We start from the raw sequence: 23,567 nt of genomic DNA, 5'->3' as shown, positions 1-23,567 counted from the left end.
AGCAAATCAAGATTCTATCATTTGAGATGACAAGCGATCATTTCCTGGAACATTTAGCATTAATATGATTTGTTGTAGATCAGTCAGGAGTCAAGAATACCTGAAAGGGTATGGCTGATGCCACTGGACGACAAAACTGCATTTTAGAAGAAGACTCTTACACATCTATTACTGACAATGCATTCTCACCCTGGCCAGTGCACAGAACCCAGCAAGAATTTCAGGAAAGGAAAGAAACGGCATCAAAACAATTCCTGAAGTATTTGTCTCCTGATTAGGGGAAACGTCCACAAGGTAAGATGTTATAAAATTGGGAAATGTAGCAATTAATCAGCTACCAAGCAGCAACAGGAAGAACAAGTGTGACATGCATCATGTAAGACCTGATGCTGGAGCTCAGTTCTGGAAATAAGGAAGAAGTTTCTTACAATAAGGGCGGCGAGGCACTGGCACAGGTTGTCCAGAGAGGTGCTGGGTGCCCCATCCCTGCAGACACTGCAGGTCAGGCTGGATGAGGCTCTGAGCACCTGATCAGCTGTAGGAGTCCCTGTTAGTGCAGGGCAGTTGGACCAGATGGCCTTGAAGGGTCCCTACCAACTCAGACAATCCTGTTATCCTATGATTATTAGTTTTCAGGATGTTACAACTCAGAACGACATATCCAAACCAATCTAAAAACAACTCCTTTGTGAGACCATAATGATAAACAGCATGTTGTCATCTCTAAACATGCCAGAAAGTCCGGATATCAGAATATCTAAAATCCCAGTTAGCTGTGAGATTCACTGGTAGCTTATGAGCCATCAATGTTTCAGCAAATATGAAGATGAATTATCAATTAAGACAAATTATTGAGAGGTTCCTAGGAGCAGAAGTTACAGGGAATCATGGAGGTGCCTGAAGATTTTATTTCAGTAATAAACATCTGTCAAAACCCAAATAACCATGTCAATAATTATTAGATTCTTGGTAATTAAGCTTTGATTCAGCTCTCAAATCCTATCCCACATCTCAGATCTGTTTGACAACTGCTTAAATCAATTTATGTTGCTTTTTTCCCCAAAGGTAGATGGTTTGGCTGTTTAATCCTTTTCACTGCAAGATCATCTGTAGGGAGTAATTGTCACTGAGAATTAAAATGAATGCAACAATAAACTGCAATTTCCTGTTCAAATAGCAAGACAGTTTCTTTCATTTTAATTCTTTTCTCTGTACTTTCTGAATCATAGCCAACAGTGCTACTCTCAGTGGTGGACCAAAGTCAGGATGAACCCAAGAAGGAAGCAAAGGGTGGAGCCTCTCCAATTACCCATCTCTCCATGATTTTCTGGTCAGGATATTCTTGTGGCAGTCTTTTGCCATAGCCTCCCAAGACTGTGCACAGAATCTTGATTTCCAGTGCATGAATCTCTCCCAGTGATAAATAAGGGGTATATTTAGAATAAAGGCATGAGCCACCACCAGGAAACCATTTCCACTCTCCCTATCATTGAAGGAAATAAAGAGATGAAACTGAGGATGGAAATCAGAACACCACCAGCAAAAATCATAGAATCATTATAGTTAGAAAAGACATCTAAGATCAACCTTCCACCTACCACTAACATTGCCCACTAAACCCTCAGTGTCACATTCTCAGAGTTCTTAAACACCTCCAGGAACAGTGACCCCACTACCTCCCTGGGCAGCCTGTGCCAATGCAGCATCACTCTTTCTGTGAATGAATTCTTTCTAATATCCAACCTGATCCTCCCCTCGTGCAACTTGAGGCCATTACCTCTCACCCTATCACTGCTACTCAGGAGAAGAGGCAAGAAAGAGAATAGCAGTAGGTCAGCTTGCTAGAGATGTTGAGGAGGTTCTCTTAAGGAATTTGAAGAAAAATGATATTCCTTGTATGATATTTCTTAGAGAAGAATTCATTAATTGAATAATCTGCACCTACATTCCCTTGATAGTGTTGATCAATACCAATCTGTTTCCAAAGTAAACTTCTTTGGTCTCTGCCTTTCTATGAGCTGAATACACAAAACCCTCAGGGAAACGAACGCTATTTCTACTAAGTGAGCATCCTTTGTTTTGCTGGTTTGCAGAACAAAGTGCCAAGAAAGAACGGAGGGGAAGAGAGTAAAGCAGTTATGGAAAGAAAGGAAATACCATCCCCAAGTTGAATTTAGCTGGTTGAGTTGGCAGGATAGGAAGAGTAAGGGTATAATCAGAGAGAACGGGAAAACAGAAGGCATCTAGTTGATGGAAGCATAAAATGGACTGCCTTTCAGCCTGTCTGTAATGCTATTAAAGCTGTTAAGTAGTTGTCCTTCCAAAGCTCCTTAAGGAAGCCTGCAGTGACTCTGACAACAGCTCTGCAACAAAACAGTGTATGGAGCTTTCTATGAAGCTGAGGATTCATCATGCCACAGGCTTTCAGCTCCACAGCACCAAACTCTTCCTGGTCAGCCCATGGCAGCTCATGGGGTCCTGTGCAGGGCTGAGGCCTGGAAATTGCACGCAGCTCCAGAGCAGTGCATCCCTGGGGTGATTAGGGGGAGAAATGGCACGCCACAAGACTCTGTTCATTCTGACTCAGTCACAATTTGCTGAGGTGAGGAAATAGAACTTGCAAGCTGGCTGTTAGCAGCAAGTCACTGAACAGTGAACATGCCCAGAATCCCCACAAGATGGCTGCAGAGACTGCAGCATTGCAGTCCCAGTCCGAGGGCTGGAGGCTCAGGCTTTGAACACACAGATCTCACCGAGATTTTTCAAAACCCTGTGAGGAAGGATGAAAAATTTAAGTGAAACAACTCTTCTTGAGGTACTTTGTTTTGCTTTCGCCTCACATTCAGTTTTAGGTTATTATATACTGCATAAACATGTTTCAAATCATCAGCATCACATTGCTTTTCTTTCTACTTTTTTAAAGGAAATGCTTTTTTTAGAAGATCTGAAACCATTACACTTCTTTCCTCTGCAAATAAGCTTGTTCTGTTGATTGCACTGATTGCCAAACCTGTCTTCTTTCTTGTATTTGGCTGTCATTTAGCTGTTCTTGTTTATCACCCATGGTCAGTATAGATGAGCTATTTCTTTGTATTTTCTATTAATTGGCCCTTGCACACCCTAACTCGATACTAGCTGTGAGACTTACAAGTTCAGCCAAGCACACAAGGACAAATACAGACATAAGTTTGGGTATGAAAAGCCTAACCAGTCACCTTACCCTGGAAACCTTGCCCTGATGAGGAAGATCAACACAACCTAAGCCAAAACAGAAATAAATCAAGACAACAGAACAACAAAACAGAAACCTAAGCCGAGGATGTTTACTCAATCAGTCTTAATGTGAACAGCTGCAATCCACATTACACCTCATCCTACCTCAGACTGTTTTAGCACAGGCAGTGCAACAACTTCAACACAGGAAGATCTGCATGTACTTACATAACTCTATGTTTTTGAGGTCTGAAGGACATAACATTGATTTTAGCCTGGGAACATCTTCTGAAACAGATATTAAATGCCATCACAGTCCAGGATCTAGTTACAGCCCATCACTAATTGCGGCCTTAGTTTATAAAGTCCCACAATGAAAGGTTACACAAGAGTCTCCCAAATACATTTCTATCCTGCCCTTGGCTGAAACCTAGCATTTACCAACTTTGAAAGTTCTTGTACTTATTTAAAGCTATTTCATATCTCTATTGGAGGAAGTTTTGTAATAACCATTAAAGCAAAGACTGTTGGGCTGTAGGCATGATTACTTACAGGTTCACCTGTCCTTATAATGTACCCATTTTCAGTCTGATTCATGTAAGCTTAGTCAAAGTGCAGATGTCAGCTTCAGCAATATCCTCATCAGGAGCCAGTTACTATTACTGGCCTTGATTTCCATCCAGGTCTAACGAGTAACACACTAATGTTGTCCTTTAAATGTGATCAACCATAATCCCTACCCTCACACAAATACTTAGTACCTTTGGGTTCTATCCTCCTCTTTCTGCCTGAGCAGCAAGCATCAGACCTCCATAGTTCATCAGAAAAACAAACACCACCAAACACACACAACTTTTCAACAGAAATCAAACTTCATGGCTTCATCTAAACCCAGGGCCTTAATTTTCATGATTATAGGGTATGCAAAGTAATGTGAGTCACACAGATATCCGCTTGGATATGACCATAAGACTTTGTTCTGTGAACCCTGAATGTGCACATTTAACCTTCTGAAATCAATTTATACAGTCATTACTAGCTGTCGTTTCATGCTTGCGGATCTGAGGCTTGGCTCTTATTGAAGAGTTGATTGATTAATTTCAACATTGCGGAAGCCTCATTTAGCTAGGGGGACATTTCTGTAGTTTAATTTTCTAACTGAAAAACAACCACAAGAATACATTTAAATTATCTAATTTTGAAGCTTTTCATGAGAATTTGCATTTGGACATGTGTTACTTGTTTTCTGAATACACTTTCAGTCATTGCATCACTGAAATTAGACATGTGTATGCATTTACCCCATTACCTACCAGGGAGTTTGAAGGGGCCCTTCCTATAGCCCAGCTGCATTTTAAAACTTGTAAAAAGAGTGAGAACTATATATCCCAAAACAAGGCCCATCATATGCCAGGTAGAGGGGAAGGTGCTGGATCTGTATGAAAGGAGAGATAAATGCTGAACCAGGAGAAACTGTTTTAGAACTATCTCATTACTAAAGCAGAAAGCACAGTTAATCATTTTGTTTCTGTTACCATGGGAAGCTCTTCCATTAAAGTAATTTCTCACTAAAAGAAAATACTGCATTAATATTTAATTTGAAATTAAGTGAAATTATGATAATTTGAAAAAAAAAAAACAATTGAAAATTAATTTATTTCTCCATTTTCCCTTCTTACTTAATTCAATGTGATAAAGAATCTGTGTGAATGAGAGGGAGCAGCTCTTTAAAGCCACACTTCACAACTGAGAGAAAGTAATTGTTAATATACAATGTTTGGGGAAACTTGAAATCTTCAAAAACGACATGAAAACATGGAACACTTTCATTCATAAACCATAAATCATAGTCTTTGAGGTATAAACAAAGCACACTAAAATAGAATTGGTAAGTTTTATCCAAGCTTAGGACCAAAGGAAGTTGCAAACGGAAGATTCTTCAGTGTATGCATGCAAGAACTTGTGTCAACAGATGAATTACAAAAAGATTATTACTTTCCCTGCTCAAGAAGTGACTCCTTTCTTTCACAGGAATATTGTACTGGCTCAGTCATGCTGCAGATCATTAAAAAAACCCATAACAACACAACAAAAAACCTGGTACGAAACACTTCAAAATTGGTATCAATTAATACATAACTCTCAGAGATGTAAAACATTCAAGAAATTGGGGTATGTGCTGAAGCAGAACTAAAATTTATGCATCATCAGCTGAAAAAAGCTAGTATTAAATTACCTTTAGTATTCTAATATAAATACTGCCCTTATATCCATTCATTTTAAATCACAATCTCTCCTGAATGTGCTTTGTTTTCCTATAAATATGAGATCCAGATTAATATAAATGTATCACAATGAATTATGGGAACAAATTAAAGGTAAAAAGAAATTGTATGTGTTCAGATGATTTGTGCCTGCTATCCAAAAAGGCCATGTCAGATATTAAGGATAGGCTAATCAAGTGTTGTGAGCTAATTAGGCAACAAAACAAGCGACACTAAGAACAAGTATACTTAATATGGCCTTACAGTATTTGATATTGATGGCTTTAATATTCCCATCTTCTGCTCTCCAGAACTGGTTTGCTTTTTCCATTCTGCTGGTTCTCTTTACTTCTAATGCCCTTCCATATGGCCCAATGATTCTGCACATTTAAACAGCCTCCACTGATAGCTGACTTATTCATACCTTTCAGGAGGCACAGAGAAGCTGAAGAGCATCACAGATGCCCATTGGAAACATCCCTTACAGAAAGGTAATTTCATGCCCAAGGAAGACACATTTATTTGTCCACCTCTACCCCTGAGGTTAAAGACAAGTTACTGAGAAATCTTAGGGGAAAAAAAAAGCCCAGTTGCTTAAAGGAGAGTTAAGTGGCAGTCAAAAGAGACTCTTTGGTTTCACTAAACCTAGTAACCATGGACAATCATTTCTTTCCAGACTCCTAAAAAAACTTCAGACAAAGCTGTCTTAAAAATCCTTATCTTAAGGAAATTCTGGCAGGGAGGCTGCATTGTGGGTGTGAGGAGTGTTTTACAGCAATTATCTCCTATTAGTGGTGTTTAAGTAAGAAATCAACATTCAGCTCTTCCCATATATAGACAGTAACGTCCCAGAGGCAGCTAACTCATAAGATCAAAGAAGTATCTGTATATGAAATAGTGAAGCACAGTCCATCCCTTCTTTGGCTAATTAAGCACAAACCAGTATTAACAGCTTTGAGAAAATCCAAGAGAAATTTAAGCATCTGCTATTTTCCACTCATCTCTTAGACTGGGCTTTCTTGGCATATGAGCTGTCTTTTGGCTGATTTCCACAACAAGAAGAGAGCTTGTACGATAGGAAAAGTCAAGAAGAGTCCTCACTTTCCCACCATCCATCCCCACTCCTCTCCAAAAAAAAGTGATAAGACCAATGCAATCTCTTTGGGCATGGAAGAACACATCACTAAATTATATTTAAAAAAAAAAAAAATATATATATATATATATAGTCATATATACAGCTGAAATATTTTTGACCTATTTTCCCCAGACATGAAACGACTTGGCAATTCTTGATGACCTTTTTAGTGACTTCCTTTCTTGCCACCCTATCTGCTACAGATTACTGCTTTCCTGGCTGCTGCTAGCTGAATTTGTGAAGAAGCAAGATTGCCAACAAATCAGCCAAATAAGAAAAAGCTTGTAACTCTCCTCCTCCTCAAATACTTTCATGTATCTACATTCTGTAAAAACTCTGTGTTCCCACATTTACCAGGAGCTACAAACATTACTGAAGAAGGAAAACTGCACATAACTAATCTTCAACATGATACCGCATGAAAAGCAGTCTTCTCTACAGAGTTTGACCTCTTTTATCAGGAGTTTACAGCAGTTGATGCCCAAAATAATTAAAACACATTCTCTCTAAACAGTTCCAGTCTGGTTGAAGCAAGGCTACAGTGAAATGTAGTTTGGGATCTCGTATATAACACTAGAAAAGAAATCATAGCAGTATAAATTACATTTTGATCCCTAACATAGACAGTTTAATAGGCCAGATTCAGCAAAGCATTTAAGCAAATGTTTAAATCCCATTGATTTAAGTGGGATTTAAGCACATATTAAATACTTAGTTGAATTGCGGCCATACTGTGAAGGGACTCTTAGAACAAGGAAAGCACAGTAGGCTTCGAGGATCTTTATTTACAGCTCAGATGTTAACTTAGCAAATTTGGCTTAGGAACTTGTATAATGCAAAAGGAGCCAAGGACAGACTGCAAGAACATTTGGCTGCCCTGGGTCACTCCAGGATAATGCAACATATCAATACGGGGTAGATTTAATTTCTAAAATACTTTTATCTTATAATTTACCATGTTTCAGTTACAATTAAGGTGCACCGCCTTAATGTGTCATTCAGCGCTTTATTGTACATACAGACTTCAGATGCTGCCAAATTTCTAGTGCTCTCAGTTATTCATCTCTGCTTCTTCCCTCCCACTTTTAACCCCAACCTTCTGGTTACAGGGTGAGGAGGAGGCAGATGACATTTGCTGTTTGTCAGTCAGCTCTCACTGTGCAAACTTAGAAGGAAAAAAAAAGTTAACAGCACCAATCCGTCATCCTGGAATATGAAGATGTGAGGGATCAAACCAGACATTACATCTCAGAGAAGTCATGCTAAAATTGTGTAATTTCTCTTGTAGGTATCAAAACTATGTTTAGTCTACATGTAATTTCCGAAATACTGTACATGTCACAAAGAATTATACTGCCTATAGGATGACTTATTATTTCTTTATCTTCTCTTCTTTACTCTAGACATTATATAAGTTTGCGAGCTCTACTGACACTACTGCAGATGGTTGAACTATTTCTATTTATCTTGCAGAGTAGGAGTTAGCTTTTTGGGACATTAATATTCCTTGTTGTCAGTTCTTCTTTTTGGGAAGAAGCCTATTTCTGGGGAAGTCTGGGAAACTTGGTTCCCTCACTCTAAGAATAGCACAACAGGAAACAGAGCGTTATATCATGTCCAGGCACTAACATTTGTAGTGAAATTAGGACTCGGGGTTTTATGAAATCACCTAATAGTATTTGAAAATGGATTAGTTTTGAAATCATTTTTTATTTAGCAGAATGCTCTGAGGCTTAAGAGAAATTTTTCTTGGTGCTGTCATCACGGCAGGATCCAGTTAAAACATGATCAAACATTAGTGAGCTTAAAAAAAACAGCTTGGTTATATTACACAGGCTTATTTCTAAAACATTTTGTTCTATAGATAACATTGTCAAAGCTGATAATAGCCACAATTCCCATAAATAACTAACGAGGATTATTTAATGTTAAATAAAAGATGAGCAATGTTTTTCGGGCATTTAACTGAGGTGGGGGAAGGGATCCTAAAGTAATCCCAGATTTACAGATAAAATCTGCAGATTTGTGCTGAACAAATTTGTGATATGATAGAAGCTACGGCTCACCTTTCCTGCTTCCTTCCAGATGGAACATTTTCAGAAGACCTTATTTCATTCCAGGGAAGGTGCACGAATCCACTTACAGTAGAGACACTGCAAAGACAGCACAGAGAATTATTCAATCAGCTCACCAAAAAATCTCTCTAAAACATCACAAGACAAACTTAACTGTATGATGAACTGACTTCTCTGTCATTGCATAAGTTCGTACTTCTTGTAATTAAACTCTGATGAGGAAGTTGCAGTAACTAGTTCAAATATTGACCTTTGTGAGCGCGAGCATGGATGAGTACACGCAGTACTGGGTGTACAAAGGACTGGCCCTGCTTCTTCTCACCTGAGTGTGTGCAAAATGCTCTCATTTCACAGCTGACTTGCTCTGGATTTCTTAGCTCTGTGCTAATCCCAGCTTGAAATTTAGGACACAACAGTTTCTGAACTGAGGCCAAGAGTGTTTCTAGTGATTAGCAGAGAAATTAGGAAAATACTCAGCCTATTAGAATGAGTATACTTAAAAATATGATGAGATGAAATCATTTGCTTAACTCTGACTAAAACAGTAAAATGGCACAAAGCTTTGTACTCTGAAGCACATTACCTGGCAGCTCATACAGTCTATCAGAGAATGAAGAGTAAATCAGTTTCAGCAACAGCACTCATAATTTTATGACTACTAAAAAAAAAAAAAAAAAAAAAAAAGGCCACTGTAGACACTTACTCCAAAGCAAGTTTTTGCATTACTAAACAGACATTTACAATGGAAAAAGGTTTAATTTGTCTTTATTCTCAACTGTGACAAAACACATCAGTCTCATTTACCTTCACAGCTGAACCAAGTCTGTTCCTCTGAACATAGAAAGGCTACAAAAGACTGCCGTAGGAAAAAGAATAAAGTGAACAAGTTTATAAGAGTGTCTTTTTTTGTATCTTAAAATGCAGTAGAAGTTTCCAATACTTTGTGTTATCACTTACCAAAGAGTCTAAACTCCCAAAAATCAGTCACATAGCTTATGTGGCACAGCAGTACAATATGTTCAGGTTGGACAGGGAAAAATTAAAGATTTTTGAATAAACTTTCTGCACGTTACTACATTAAGCCGGTGTCAACTTCATTCAGAATTTAAGCTTAATATATTCCGTCCCAGAATAAAAATTAAAGAGGTGCTGCTCTCATTCAGAAAATACAAATCCATATCTCATTCATGTATTTACTAAGTAGGAAATTCAGGAGTCACAGTAGGCCTAAGAATCTCATGTCTTTGGAGTTAAAGTGCTTTAAAAGTTCCCATTTTTAATTCATATGAGAATGATAAAGATGAGACTAAGAGGGAAATAATATGATGTTATTTGACTAGCTAAACCATCAAACTGACACCAGTCAGCATCTCCTCAAAATATGTGAACAACAAAACTCACTAAAACTGAGTTTATTAAAAAAAGGACGAAACTTGGGATAGATTCTACAGTGAATTGTGACTCTGCTTTACTCTCATTGCTTTATGTGCATAAGAGCAGTAGTGCACACTGACCTTTATGCAATTGGTTAAAGTCACATCAATAGGACAATACCCAAGGGGAATAATGGGGGTGGGGAGGAAAGGGGAGAGTGAGCCTGGATTTTCCAAAGGGTGAAAAACTGCTGAAACTCGTGGGCCAGTGTTGGCATCCATTAAAGGAAAGGGAAAGCAAAACACAGTAACCTCACTCCAGCTTATTTGTTGCTGCTTAGCTATGTATTATTATTATTACTATTTTATTAACATGAATATGCTTTATAGTTTAGGATGACTGTCAGTGCCTCTGCTCAAAAGAGGAAGAAGTCTAGGACTGCAGAGCTATAAAATCCAAGGTCTGCAACCATGCTCCGTCCTCTGCCTCGTTAATGAGTGCCACAAATATATGGCTAAAATGGCATTTGTAGGTTATGGTTTTTTTCAGACTGCAGGACTCCCAAAATACATGAGCCAATGCTACACAGGCCCGCTTGAGCATTGATAGCCAGCCAGCAGTTGTAATGGAATGATCGGGAGATTAATTTCACCTGCTGCCTGGGCAAAACATCCTGCTTTAGAGTCAAATAGCACGTTTCACCCTCAGACTGGTAAGAGTAGGCTGTTTGTGGTACCAGAATGATGACTGCACAAGGCACGAGCAATCACCTTAGGCTAACCACTCTCAGTGGTGTAGCATGAACAAACAGATCAGCATTTTCCAAACAAGGATGCATGTTGCCACCAACACAACACTTTTATACAATAATACATCAAGAGGTACTCAACCAGTGATGAGACTTTGAAGGAATGTGATGAAAACACAGCCTGGAGAATTTATTGAGTCGTCATCACAGAGAGGAGGGAATTTACTGAAGGGATCACCCAAATGAGGCTGGAAGGCTCTAAACAATGTAATTGGTCTTGTTAGCATCTAGGGGATAAACTATCTCTCAGATGGAAACTAAACTCAGAAGAGGGGAAAGTTATTTGATGAACTCACCACAATAAACCACAAAGAGTCATCTCAAAAGCAAAGCTGTTTGCAGGCCAGGAAAGAGACACAGATTTTGAATCCTCAGATATAAACATTCAAGATCTTCTAAGAAGCCTTTCTAGATCTCAGTAAGCACATCCAAAAATCAAAGATTTTCCAGCTATTACTTCAGTTTCTGTGAAGTGAGGTGTTTTTTTGTTTGTTTGTTTGTTTTTTAAATCATTTCTCACAGAATTCTTTGCCCTGTCTCAGGTAATTCACAGCATATGATCCTGTAAAGCTGCTGAAGGAGCAATGCCACAGACATATTTCCCCATAGCTTTCTTCTGTTTTTACAGGTCTTCCTTTTTGGTTTGAATGTACTTAGGTGGATTTAATTGGCAACTACTTATTGCACATCTTACAAATTCTGTAGTAGAGCTCTGGTTTTATTACGCAGACATTTCTCTTGTATCTCCAATGAAACTGTAGCTCTGCAGATAACAGAACATGGTCATGTTAATTCCCACTAATAGTTACTTAGGAATGCAAAGCATCTAAATCAAATAGCTATCCCTATTACCAAAACAACAGTACTCTCCATAATTAATTTTTTTTTCTTTTTTCCTTTATTTCTTCAGTAAAGGAGCAAAAGGTCAGGGCTTCCATTACACAAACAGGAATCAAGAAAGAGAGTAAGATCAAATATGTTGGTTTTTCCAACAACTTCTAGGCTCAAAGACGAGCAAGTCTGTGGAAAAGTCTATACACAGAATTTGTGGGCACCATTATGTCATTTCCTTCTGCTTTTTCATGAATTCCATGATCATTTAATGTAGCACTTGCAGGAAATCCATTAAGAAGAGCACTGAATGCAGCAACTACAGCAGTGCTGTGACTTCAAATGAAAACAGACACCGTCCAAAGATTATTCCCAAGAACAGTATTAAAAATATTCACCTCAACAAATTCCAAGAGCTTTGGGTGGGTGGGTCTAACAGGTACCTGTATACATTTCTGGAAAACCATTGCTGACAATCAGATTGCAGGAAGAAGAATCCCGTAAATTAGACCATGCTTCTGGAGAAGTACCAGAATTTATACATAACCATTATTGGAAGAACCATGCAATTCCTGCAATCAATACACAACAGTAAAGCAGCAGTGACTCTGAACCACCCATTTGGGAGGAACAAAACATGCATTTTTCCTTTGTGCCCATTATGCTGTAGAGTACTGATCTTGAGGTCTAAAAATTTCAAAGATGTACTTTCATTGGTCCTTAAAAAGTCACCTCTGTGTCTTACCTCAGTATATCCCCTACACCAGTCTGTGACATATAGAAGCTGGTTGCGCCAGCTTGGCATGCACTGCAGAAACTCCTGTATCTACTAGAAATGAAGGGTGGCCAATATTTGATGCACTGTAGCAAATAGGGAAGTGGTGGAGTCACCGTCCCTGGAGGTGTTCAAGAAACATGGCACTGAGGAAGGTCAGTGGGCAATATTGGTGGTGGGTGAACGGTGGACTTTGAGGTGTTTTTCAACCTTAATGATTCTGTGATTGGATTAGGGTTAGTAACAGTGATCTCACAATCCTGCTGCCCAAGACTGTGATTAATCACAAAGTATCAAGTTGTGAACACTGACTGAAAATAACCATCACCAAGTAAGACATAACTAGAAGGAAAACAATGGAGAATAACAAGAAAAAAAATCTTCAAACATCTATTAGCTTATAAAAGTAGAAAAATAACGCAGAAGTTTTTAGAGAATTGCCTACGTGGGAAGGCCTCAAAATTCTACTTTTTATACATCTTTCCCATGAGACTTTGAAAAACACTAATTTTCCTTAGCATATTCTGTGGATAATAGGAATCACAATATACAGACCTGACCCATGCTACTTATTTCCAGAGGAAGGTGCCAACTTTGTAGATGGCAATTATAGAACAAAATTTATGGTATCAAATCATATACGTAAGAGATGAAATAGTGCTTGTAAGATTTCTATGTCCCCTCGCAAATGTACTCTAAAATCTCATTATCTCCCCTTATAATCTCTGCCAGGGGTGGCTGCACAACACATTCACCCATTCACACCAGGCTCCTTTCCATGAACCTTAATTCTGCTGCTGTTTACACCAAGTTTCAGTTAGCATCAAGATGTCCCAGCATTCTGCCTTCAACTCTCGCTAGAGTTTATCATAATGGGTATAAATCTCAAATTAAAAGAAAAAAAAGAACCAACAAACTTTGTTTCTCTTATACAAGATGACTTCCATCTGATGGATGGAGAGGGCTCCAGTCAGCAGAACTGGCCATCTGTTTTCCCTTTGTTTCTGTATGTGCTACGCCCAACTTGGGTTTTCTGCTGAAAACAAGAGACTCAAGGTGGCAGTAGAGAGCTGAAAAAGACGCATTCCAGGAAAGTACTATAAATAACCCTTTTGTTGCTTGATGTGTTGATAAACCTCTTTCTGGAGTGGCCTCCGGTGTTAATCTGCCCTTCAGTCTCTCAGCAATTCCCATCTAAAATTATCAACAACTAGTTTTGTCAGTAGAGACTGTTTATTTGAAGTTTCAAGACTCCCAGTTTGCCGAATATTAACTGCTTTAAACATAAGCACACAGCCACAGTGTAGAAAAACCAGTGCTGTTAAAGCTTACTTCAAAATACAGTTATGAATTAATTTAACATTATAAAATTTAGCAACATTTAACATACTTGGGATATATTAAGTGCCTTAGGGGCAAACATTTTATTTAATTTAAATGGTATTAATATATATATATGATTTTAAGATTATTTTAGAAAACAAACATATGCAATTTTCCTTAAATAAGTAAAAGAATTCTATTCCAGAATGCTAACTGGATGCAGAGTTGCTGCTGTGTGCTGCTTGACAATTGCTTGTTCCCATCCCAGAGGTGACAGCTTATTAATAATAAACTTTATTCGTAAGTAGCTATCTAATATCTATAACATACATATGTCCAGATGATGTACACAAATTGACTCTTGTTTAGTAGCATTGGAAAGCCTCCACCAAAGTTGGTAATTTTAGAATTATCTCTTACCAGTATATCCCAAGATAAATATGTCCAAAAAAAAAAAGGTAATATTTTCCACAAGATTATCCTTAATTAGTATTTGTCCCTTGAAAATCTTGTAATACTATGCTTCCTCCAGCCCAAGTGGCTGTTGGCCAAGGAACTCACTGTGTTAAGGGCTGGGCCAGAGCTGATAAGGGTTTATCTTCACTTCAGTGGACTCAGATCAAGCCTATGGTTCCTGCCAGGGGAGAAAAATGTTTTTTATAAGTAGGGAAGACAAATTTCTGCCTAAGCTCCTGTTTCTGATCAGAGCAAGTGCTGAAGGCTTTAAAGCTTTAAAGCTGATTACAAATTAAAATATCTCTGTCCCCAGATGCTTGTCTAACTTCAAACAATTGGCTGCTGAGCTGCAGCCACAGGGACAGGTGTGCTAAGAGCTGACACCTACTTCAAGATCAGAAGAGGGCACTCGGGTTTAAGATACACTCAGAATAAGCCAAGACAAAGAGGAAAAAAAACCCAACCTGAAGCGTGTTGAGAAATAGTCTTTTGTTATTCTGACAGTAGAGATGACACAAAGACCTAAAAGACAATATAATGAGTTAAATTTCCCGACGTTCATTTATGTTGTCACCAACAATCAGCCTTGAGATTCATTTTCACCCCATGTAGAAGTCAGCCCTACATAAGGCCATAGGCAGAATACTATCAGTTGCAACTGGCTCAGAGGCAGCAGCTCAGCATTGCCTGTAACACCTCTCTACTCGTTATGTTCATTCTACATCACTGAATATGAAACAAGAACAATAGAATCATAGCATTATTTGAGTTAGAAGGAACCATTAATGGCCATCTAGTCCAGCTCCCCTACACTGAATGGGGACATCTACAGCCAAATCAAGCTGCTCAGAGCCCTGTTCAGTCTGGTCTTGCATACAGATACACCTCCTGAAAGTCCACATTTATCCAAACCAGCCCCACAGGTTTAAAAGATTTAGCGAGCAAAAAAATCATGCACTAAGATACATATTACCTAGTATCTATTCCTTTGTAAGCTAGCAGTGGGGAAAAAAAAAAAAGGCTAATGCTTTGCAAGGAGATGTTCCAAACCACCTGAGACTAAACCAAATTGCACTACTGCAACAAAGAATTTTAAGTACAAGTGTCCATCAGTCTTTGTTTTCCGAAACACTGCCTGTCAAATTATGAGAACCCTAGGATGAGTTTATTTTTATTTAAAAAAAAAAAAGTATTATGTTCTATTAAAAAAAAAAAACTTATAAAAAGCTTTATTTCTTATGCTACATACAAGACAGGAACAGAAAGGAACAGGCATACTTCTGTGCAAATTACTGAATAGCTTTAGCAAAGGAATTAATACAGTAAGTAGAACAAATTAAAATCAGGGATCAAAATATTTGGGTTTCATCAGTCTCTTGATGCAATCTATGCCTATGAAGAGACTCTACCAACCTATACAGTATACAACTGACCCTATAAGAGCTTACTAATATGCTGTTTTCCAATGTAATAGAGTCTTGTGTGCCTTTTGGAACAGAAATAAATTCCTCTAGGACTACTTAATTCTGCGGTATCCCCTCCCTTGGACTAGGATTTTTAAATCTTATTCAGCATCTTTTAGATCATCTTCTGAAGGAATTGCTACCAAGACAGATATCTCCTCTTGTCCTGTGAAAAGATGTTCACATTAATCTTCTAAAACCTCAGAGAAGCATACATCATTGCCACAAATGCCAAAACACAAGGCATCCATATCTTGAGAGAAAAGAAACAAAAATTCTCAGTTTCACTGTGAGTTACTGTGAGGCAATGCTTCTGTACGTACTGTACAAATAAGGTTTGCCAAGACACCTAAACAACCTACGTTATTCAGCAGATGAACATGTGTGTGTGTGAATGCAGTGCCAAGTACAAATCCACAGCCTGTGCAGAATTCCAAAAGTATAAATTTGATTTACAGGGGGCAACTTGTCAAATTTTACTTTAGTTCTCATCTTCATGTTTTCTCCTTACAGCTGACCCATGTCTCTACTGGGATTTTCTTGACCAGTGTGCCAGAGACTATTCTCTGCAAATGTTTTTTCCTATTTTTTTCCTTTTGTTTTTTGCCTTTTTTTTTGTTTGCTTTTCAAACTCAAGCAGTTGACTGAATAAGCTAGAAATGCAGATTTACACACAAACACAATATTGTCTTTCATAGGGCCCACCACATGCTTACACAGCAGGCATGACACTTTACCCAAGGGCCAAAATAAGAACCTGTAGCTTGCCAGACTCTTCTTAGAGCCAGCCAGTCATCACATCTCCAAATCAGTGAAGTCACAAGTATGGTATCACTGAAATGGATTCTGTTACTGGACAGCTATTCTTTTCATGCATATTCCCAGCTATGACAACAAAAAAGAGTCTGATTTCATAGATTAAACATACGATCTGCTACAAAGAACTAAGAAGGTAGTAACACCCACAAGAATTTACTACAGTTGTGAGTCAGGATTGTGATACCACTGTCATGGAATGTCTGAATATTTTACCACAGACTGTACAAGGGGAATACGCTATCAGAAATATCCAGAAGTTTTCCATTAGCCAAGACAGAGCAAGAAAATACTCGACCATAAGCAACAACATCACACTGAGGCACAGATATTAGAATACTGAGATATGGTTCTCTTCTCCTCTGGTGCGTGGCAGAAGGATTCTTGATTGTACCCCAGGAGAACAGGGAGCTGAATTTGAACATAAGCAGTTAATTTATGGCTAACGATAGCAGCAAAACTGCATGCTTATCATGAGAGTTAAAAATTTCAAGGGCAAACGTTCACAAAGGTGAGCACCAATACAGCCTTAATGAAGCTTGAAAGGAAAGGGACATAAATTAGTATTACTGTATATTTTTTTTCTTAAAGGAGAAGGCCAAAAGTATATTAATGTATATGCAGAATATGAAATACAGCAAATGGAAAAATAATTAGGATAAAAAGAGCAGCACTTTAGCATGATTGATTTGCTATTTGAAAGTTAATGATGAAAGACGCTGCCTTGGAAAGGAAAATCAGGTCTGCTTAAAGGCTGACACTCCTCACTTTATTCACAAAAAAACACAAAATAATGAGAAAAAGTTGAAAGCTAGGGATTTGTTTTGGTGAAATATAACATATTGTAGATGTTAAATAAGAAAAAAAACAAAGAGTAGCAAAAAGTGATTTCAAATTGAGACTTTTAAGGGAATATTATAAGGGAACCACCCCTTTTTCTCTTGGAAAGAAGGTAATGACTTAACAGCTCTTTAAATAAGACCTTTGGTATTTTCAAGTACCCAATATAGCATCAGGAAGGGTTATAGGAGCAATATTGCCAGCTTCTCTGATCTCATCCATTTCTATCTGATCAAGCCAGTAACAGGCTGGACAGAGAGTGATCAGCTCTGTAGGAAATAAAGTGCTGCATGAAGTTTAGTTCTCTGGTGTCACAATAAAATGGTGAAAACAGCACAGAGAAACCAAGGAATACCTTGAGACTGTTAGAAAATGAAAAGAATTCTAAAGGACAAGACAAAATTCTGCAGGAGTTCTCAGTTCATTTAGCCCTTTAGCCGCTACATCCCTTAGTGGGAGCACACTTTGCATTGATTTCCATAGGATAACTAAAGATGCAAGTATTGTTATTCCCCATCAAATCCTTACTGTTCTTGTTAAGGCAAGGGAGATACAAGGACAAGTCATGCTCCTCTTCTTATTATACTCCTTTCAGGGCACAGTGGGGATTTGCATTGAGGGTTTAGTTTTAGTTCCAGCTTGTGCACAGCTCTCCTTGATAAGCATACAAGTGACGAGAGCATCCCAAGACTGTGCCTATTTCATTATAAAATTCTGAAGTGAGAAGTGAGAGAGCCCCCACTCCACGATACCAAGCAAAGCCCTAGAGAATTTTGCATTCAAAAATTAAAATGTAGACAATTTCTAACAGATCAGTGCCTGTCACTCCAAGTTTTGTCTAGCAACACATCACTTCTCCATCACATTTAGCACCACTGTCGTTACCACTCTGAAAAAGATCATAAAAGGATTAGACAAGTGCCCATTATTGTTGTCCTTCACATAATGTCTTGACAGTGCTTATTTACATGATTGGAACAGTGGACTAATTTGCATGCAAGGTATTAAGATATTCTGCAATTTATAATCTTATATTTCCTGGAATTTTTAATTAGCATTTTCATTTTCAGGAAAGAAAGAAAGCATTTCAGTGCCTTTTTTTTTGTTGTTGTTTTTTGAAGTGATGATCTAAGGCTGAGTCTGGAACAGAGCTTGTCTGGAAGGAGGGCAGTCAGCAGGACTGAGGGACATGGTTACTGGGCATGGTGGTGATGGGTTCATGGTCAGACTAGATGATCTTGGTAGTCTTTTCCAACAGTAATGACTTCATGACTCCATACAGCTTAAAAAACCCCATAGATTACACTGTTAAATATCTGCTTTTCCATCCCATAAATTCTTGCAGCAATCTCCATGGCTCTGAATGCACCACAGGAGGAAAGGAGTAACATCGTGGGCTAAATTAATGTCACATGAATAATAAGAACTTACTCATTAACTAAATGCTAACATTACCCTGCAGCTCCATGAGATGCTGGCAACACCTGTGTGAGTTAAACATCAAAACGGAGATAAAGTCACCATATGCCTACTCCCTAGAAGGGTCGCCTTTAAAAAATACACGTAACTGCTGTTTCTTTACTGTGCTATATTTCACTGATTCTGGTAAATAACACAAAAATACTCCAGCAACATGGATCTCCTGCAGTTTAAACCATTGCTCTACCAACTGTCATGCCCTTTATGTTTGAAATGTGATACTCCAAAAATGTGAGTGAACTTGACCTCACCCTAAGCTCTGGACTTGCAAAATGATCCCTGCTTGAAACTTCCTCACATTTCCTTTCATGTGCCAGATCAAGTCTGAGACCAATCAGATAAAGCAGCATGGCTTGAAGGCTTGACTCACAGCTGTCCAGACAGTTAACCTTTGCTATGGAGGGAAAAAAAAAAAAAAAAAGAAAACAATCAGTTTTCTTTGCAGACTTAAAATATCTGTATCACATGATGTGACATTAATTTCCCAACAGTGTACACTTCGAAGCTGACAAGTGTTAATTCATGATTAAAAATTCCAAATTAATCTAAGTGCCTTCATTAAGATGGGTCTCTTGGTAGCATTAGTGACCACAGGAAAACAACTGGGACTCCATCTGTCCACGTAAGTAGGAGAAAGGTGCTGCAAGAGACCTAATTATAGGGGAGATCAGTCAGCTTTTGAAGCAGTTGGGGATCAGATAGAGTTGACTCCAAAACAGCCTGAATTAAAGTGAAGTTTGCTTGCAATTTAGCATTAGGGTAAAGGATAGGATAGTATACTTAAAACAACCCAAGGGGATGGTGGGAAAAAAAAATATCATGCGAAATCATGGAATCAAGCTTAAGGTTGGAAAGGACCTCTAAGATCAAGTCCAATCATCCACCTACCACCATTACTGCCCACTGAACCCCAAGTACCACATCTACGTGTTTCCTGAATTGAGGAAAAATACTTGATTTACCCATTAAACATATATCCACAAAACACCAAGAATGCATAAGTTGCAGTAGATACATAAAAAGTATAACAGGGAAACAATGCAAGAGAACTTCAAGAGAAATTGTGACTTGTGAAGAAACCTGACATTAGGGAATAGTGACAGCCTCTTACAGATGCTATGCTTTTGATAAGTATTCTGCAGCTATTGCATATGCTCTGAATATGCATTAACAGCTAAACAAATCCACAGTGCCTTGTTAGGACATAACATTAGGTCTTTTTTATTTTTCTGGTAAGTCATTAATTCCAGAACCTTTTTAAAGTAGTAAGTTCACTTTAAGTAAAATACAGCTAACTGTAGAGTTTGTTAAATTGCAATAAGCGTACATTATAAACATTAAATAGAGAGAAAACACACTTAGGAGGAACACTACAGATAATTTAAATCAAGAACTAAAGGCTATGAAATAAATAGAAAAATTCAAAAAGCTTGCAGGAATTAATAGTTTCTGGAAAGATTCAAAGCAGTTTTTCAGTTCAGACTAAATCCTTATTTAGTACATATTAGACTAAAAAAAAAAAGCCCTCTGGTGTCCACGTGCTGGCTTGCTCTCATGATGGAAGAACAGGAGAAATGTGGGAGAGGAACACTACCAGTTTACTCTCAAACACTTGTGTGAGTAATTTTGATACATGAAGAGTTCCACTGAGTTCACCAGAAGTGTTTTTCTAAGGAGTTTCTCGCGGGCATCATTCACAGAATTTAAGCCTTAAAGGCTGTTAGCTTTCCTCCCTGATAATAAAGTTATTTGCATAGTGCCAGATGAACAGAGCCAGTCATTAAGAGGAAATAAAGATTGCACTGGACAATAAATCCATTTCTCAAAATTCTTTACTATAAGAGAGCAGAGGTACTGGCACAGGCTGCACAGAGAGGCTGTGGATGCCCCGTCCCTGGAGGTGTTCAAGGCCAGGTTGGATGGAGCCTGGTCTGGTATTAAATGTGGAGGCTGGCAGCCCTGCCTGCAGTGGGGATTAGAGCTCCATGATCCTTGAGCTCCCTTCCAACCCAAGCCATTCTATAATTCTTGATATGATTCTCATAATTACATTTAAGTATTTATTATTTATTATTATTTTATGTCATGTGGTCAGAGATGTCAGTGAGTTGACTAAGCAATCAAGAAGCTTGGAAATATTTGTGACCTGCAAAGCACTTTTTATTTTATTCTATTTTTTAAGTATTTTAGACACATCATCCCAAAAGTAGAAAAACATCTCTGATGCAGTAAGAATCTGCTTTTACCCCTAGTGCAAAGCAGTTCTCCATCCTTACCTACACCAAGAGGGGTGACACCCAGAACAATGTTACAGAGCAGACCCCTCTCTCATTTTGGCTTACAGATGCTATGCTAATTATAGTGAAAACAGGAGCTAAATATTATGGCCGTTGGCCCTTAAATTTGTGGGAAAATAACAACTTTTTTCGCTGCCATAATTATCTCAATTCTCTCTAAAAGTTCACGATGGACTCACGGTTATCTGAGGGATTACTCTGATAGAGGTATCTGTATTTGCACATCCATCTGCACTAAATTCTCACGCTTTTCAGTACCTTTTTATCCTGCTGAAAGTGCTACTTGTCTCCCTCAAGTACAATGGACATTAAGGTACATTATAAAAACGTCAAAATTGCTCACAAAAAGAAATTAGTAAATTCTTAGAAATGTGACACTGAAATGATGGCACCATCACCACTGAAAGACTTAAGCGAACACAATTACTGTAATTTATATCTTGTGCAATTACAGCAATTTGAAACTATTCATTAATACACACATAAAATCTGTTACCACGTTAACTTTTTAAACAAAATGATACACTTCAACTTAACGAAATTCAACCCAACTACATTACTCATTTCTTGTCAATTTTGTCGCACAACTACAACTCAACCGCAGAACACAGCACCGCTGCTGAAGTAGCGAGTTACCTGGGTGGGATCAGGATGATCTTGTGCTGTTTCTGGTAGTGATGGTGAAGAACCTCTCGAAAGGTCTTCTGTCTAAGTGCCATAACTCTCTTCTATTATCGTATAAATACAGCATTAAGGAATGTGCCATCCATGTCAACATATCCCAAGCCAGATTTTGCTCTTAGACCAATTTGTTTCCAAACTACAGGGGAAAAGAGTATTTCTGAAGAAAAAAATTGTTGAGCAACTGGAATGAATGTCTAGAGGGGAACCTTGCTGGGACAGTAAGATAGTAGATTGAAGATTACCAGTAAGTAACAACATAAAAGCAATAATGCCACAAACTCTACGTATTGAATGGAATAGCAACAGCCAGGCATACATTTCTGTTGCTAATTTATAGCTGAGGAAGGTGAGGCAAAGATGAACTAACAGTCTTTAAATCAACCAAGATTAGAAGATGATGATGATGATGATCTTTAAATAAGAAAATAACCAAGAAATGTGTGAGTCTTAAGAAGGCAACAACAAAAGCATTTCAAAAAAGGATGAAAGATATATCAGGAAAGAATGAGATTAAGCAGAGTTTTTCAGATAGCAAAATGAAATGCTCAGCAGAAGTCTCTTCCTTATTCTCTCAAGTCTCCCTGAGGCACAAGTGCTCTCCAATCTCTCTCTTACCCACATTCAAGAAAGCAGAAATAAACTGCTCTTCAGTCCACTTACTTTCAATCTCCTAGCTGAAGTCTAGCACTTAATGCTGGACAAGCTTTTCTCCTGGACTCTGATGATGATTCCTCTCTTTGGAAAAGGAGGTGTAAGTGGTGAAAAGCACCCCCTCATCAGGTTAGATGAGGGGGTAAGGAAGGAAAATAACAAACCATAGAAACATGTTAGATAAAAAGGTCACAAGCAAAACAAAGTAAAGTGAATTTGGTAGTTGAGAAAAGAGAAGAGGGTGGGGGTGGCAGAATGCAGTTCCAAAACCAAATTACCAGTGATTAGCAATGCCTGTTCGATTGCACACAATCAAATGCTATTGATCTTCCCTAACTTCTTGCAGACCCCAAGGCAGAGGAGAATCAAGTTTCAAGAACAGTCAGGCCCCAGAGTCAGGCATGAATTCATACCTCCCTTCCCTGTTAGGTCCTTGAATTTCCTGTGCAGGATTGAATTCCATCCATTTCTCATTAATCACCATTTTAATGGTTTACATTTACAGTAGCAGGCCAGATCTAACAGCACTTCTGTTTGTACCTGAAACTGGCAGCATTTCAAAATACAGTGCCATGATTTCACTGAACAGGGAAGGGATGGACTTAATTTGTATTTACTGCTTATACCAAAGAGATACTGTCCTAACACTAACATACATCTTAAAAAAACAACAACAAAAAACCCAAAAACAACAACAAAAACAACACCAAAACACAACAGAGTTGTGGAGGGTTCATTACACAGCATAGGTTTTTATAGTTGGTTTTATAGATTTTTAAGTTGGTTTCAAGCAACACAGGTTGTACATCGTTACACTGCTCCCTGCTAAGAACTGAACAACAATGCTGAGCTTTGTTATGGGTTGTCTGGAGTACAAGTCATGAACATCTGTATTTTTAACTTTCAAGCTGAATCAGAAATAGTATCTGACTCCTGATACAGTATTTAAATAAATCTACATGGCTGCTAAAGCCGGTTCCAGAAAGTGCAAATGTTAGTTCATTTTATAATTTGTAACACATTGCCTCTTGCTTTAAAGAGTAAAAAAAAAAAAAAAAAAAAAAAAAAAAAAAAAAAAAA

The 23,567-nt window shown here is 38.1% G+C and overlaps 1 long non-coding RNA gene across 5 annotated transcripts in view; it reads right to left on the bottom strand.

Annotated features, from left to right (window-relative positions):
- The window catches only part of LOC122182733, a 280,673-nt gene that overhangs the window by 4,699 nt on the left and 252,407 nt on the right, over window positions 1–23,567 (bottom strand). For 2 of the 5 annotated variants that reach the window (XR_006179961.1, XR_006179960.1), the window contains one exon: window positions 8,682–8,768. This is a non-coding gene — a long non-coding RNA (uncharacterized LOC122182733). Of the gene's footprint in view, window positions 1–8,681; window positions 8,769–9,273; window positions 9,349–9,494; window positions 9,677–14,362; window positions 14,436–23,567 lie in introns of those variants that run through there. The other 3 variants (XR_006179962.1, XR_006179964.1, XR_006179963.1) reach the window with 3 other exon arrangements.

The sequence above is a fragment of the Lagopus leucura genome, unplaced genomic scaffold (genome assembly GCF_019238085.1).
Source record: "Lagopus leucura isolate 7727_CA_CO unplaced genomic scaffold, USGS_WTPT01 Super-Scaffold_100015, whole genome shotgun sequence".
Taxonomy (NCBI): Eukaryota; Metazoa; Chordata; class Aves; order Galliformes; family Phasianidae; genus Lagopus; species Lagopus leucura.
The sequence above is the reverse complement of the archived record's forward strand: the minus strand, read 5'-3'. Positions and strand labels throughout refer to the sequence as shown.